The sequence below is a fragment of the Oncorhynchus mykiss genome, chromosome 16 (genome assembly GCF_013265735.2).
Source record: "Oncorhynchus mykiss isolate Arlee chromosome 16, USDA_OmykA_1.1, whole genome shotgun sequence".
Classification (NCBI taxonomy): Eukaryota; Metazoa; Chordata; class Actinopteri; order Salmoniformes; family Salmonidae; genus Oncorhynchus; species Oncorhynchus mykiss.
Window position 1 is genome coordinate 27,097,541 of NC_048580.1, and position 2,039 is coordinate 27,099,579.

Sequence of the window (2,039 nt, forward strand, 5' to 3'; positions counted from 1 at the left end):
TCTCTGAATTCCTTTCAAAAGGCACACGGTACAGCTGCCTTGTCCTTATGTGGTTCTTCTGAACGATCCGGTCAATTGTGGAAATGCTGATGCTGTCAAGTCCTTGAAGACTACCTGGTCTGCAACTATTTGAGTTTGAATTTCCCTCAAACGGATTGCATTATTGGCAATCGCCATATTCACCAGGGCAGTCTCCTACTCGGCTGTGAGAAGTCTCCGCCTACCTCCAATGGATGCCTCTCAGTTCTGCAAAAATGAATTTTGATCATTACTGACCTATGGTCATCCATTACTGTGGTAAAAACTACACTGAGAACAAAGTGGAGATCCAGTCCATATGCATTACAACATTACATGTATCACAGTAACAACAAGGCAAATGACCTGCTTTCCCTTCTGAAAGTACAGACAATGTATACAACCGTGTAACGGCTTAGGTTGGCTTGCGCTAGCTGTCCAGCTTCTCTAATAGTCCTCCCATGTATGAGCACATGATGAACTAGGGTGGCACGGATTTAATCTGAGATGACTTGTCTTTGTTGTTGTTGTTGTTGTCATCCTCGACCTTGTCCTCTTCCTCTCTGTTGTCTTGCAACTTCGGCATTGTTAGGATCCATTCTTCCAAAGCACATGTAGATGCCTCTACGCCCTATTTATTGATCCTGCAATTCTGATTGGTGAGTTAACAATTTTGAGGCCTAGTGTTTGCACCTGGAGAAAGGTGTGCTCTGAGTTTAGGTTGTGATGACTTGAGTTAATTATATTGAGAGCATGTGTTTGCTGAATGAACATATAGTGCAATTAATGATTTATTTGGCCACTTTTGTGTAAGGTTTTGCAGAAAGAGTTTTGAATATTGAAACGTGTGGAAACAGGTGAAATAGTGAAATAGTATTTATGGTTATGGAAATGTGTGTGTTTTTGGGAATGGCGTAAGGATATGGGTTTTTGTTCTACAGGAACCAGTTTTTGTGTTTAAGCAATCAAGAAAAACTGAAATAAATGTAGGTTATTGACACTTTTATACTATTACGTGGGGGAATTTAATTTCTGAAATTTCATGACACGGAAGTACTTTTTTAGTGTTGCTGACGAGACGCTGATCATGTGAAGAGTTTGGAAGTCAAATGCCCAATTGTGGTGCCACCAGACAGCAGAAAACAAGTAAGTTACCCTTTTATTTATTCTAATTTAAATGAGTTTGTAGTAGTTACGTGTTGAGTTAGATTACATACTGTGTACCCAGTCATTATTTCAAATAATTTTGGTGACTTCACAGCAATTGCTAGCTAGCCGAAACGTGGCTAGCTACCAGGCTCAGCTAAATAAAAAGCCACGTGGATTCATCCACGACTCATAGTCACGTCATGAGATTTGTAAACGAAAGAGGAATATAATAGGAAACTCCATTGGATTTGTCTTATCTCCCCATTTAGCGATTCTAGCGCAGCACAGAAATGGCCTTATCCAGATGGTGTGACACCGGCATTTCCAAATAGACCTGCTAACTTTGTTGTTTCTTTTAAGGTTGGTACCTCCAGCAGGCAGAGAGGCAAGAACCATTCTTCCACCAGTTCAGGGACAAGCTACACTATTCATAATACTGTGTAATGCTCAATGTAATTGCAGTGCTGGTCTTTTTTAAACTGAATGTATTTGTATTGTTTAAAAAATTGACAAATAAAAGGAAATGTATGGTTGAAACATGCCTTTAATGATTATTTGTTGTAGCTGTTTGTGATAATTCCTTTAGTATTAATACATTTGTTTACATCATTAAGCATTCAATGTGTTATGAATGACCAAAGGTGTCTAACTTTATATTAAGTACAGCGTCATATGTGACCCGTTTCAAGAAGCTAGGGGTATTTTGCACGTCATTACTTCACAGGAGACATTTGATTTTTTTTTTATTATTATCAAAATGCATTTTTTTAGGCAGAAGTGCCTTCTGGAGCATGTGAACTTTCATGTGCCTTAATAACAAACTTGTATGCCATCTGTAAATACGAATAAAATTGTTAGATTTACTAGCCTAG

At 38.5% G+C, this 2,039-nt stretch overlaps 1 long non-coding RNA gene across 1 annotated transcript; it reads left to right on the forward strand.

The window, feature by feature from the left end:
* The first annotated feature begins 728 nt into the window (after positions 1-728).
* Positions 729-1,680, forward strand: LOC110492891. The gene is made up of 4 exons (XR_002469086.2): positions 729-875; positions 960-1,004; positions 1,084-1,164; positions 1,528-1,680. It is a non-coding gene; the product is annotated as an uncharacterized LOC110492891 (long non-coding RNA).
* The last annotated feature ends 359 nt before the right edge of the window (positions 1,681-2,039 follow it).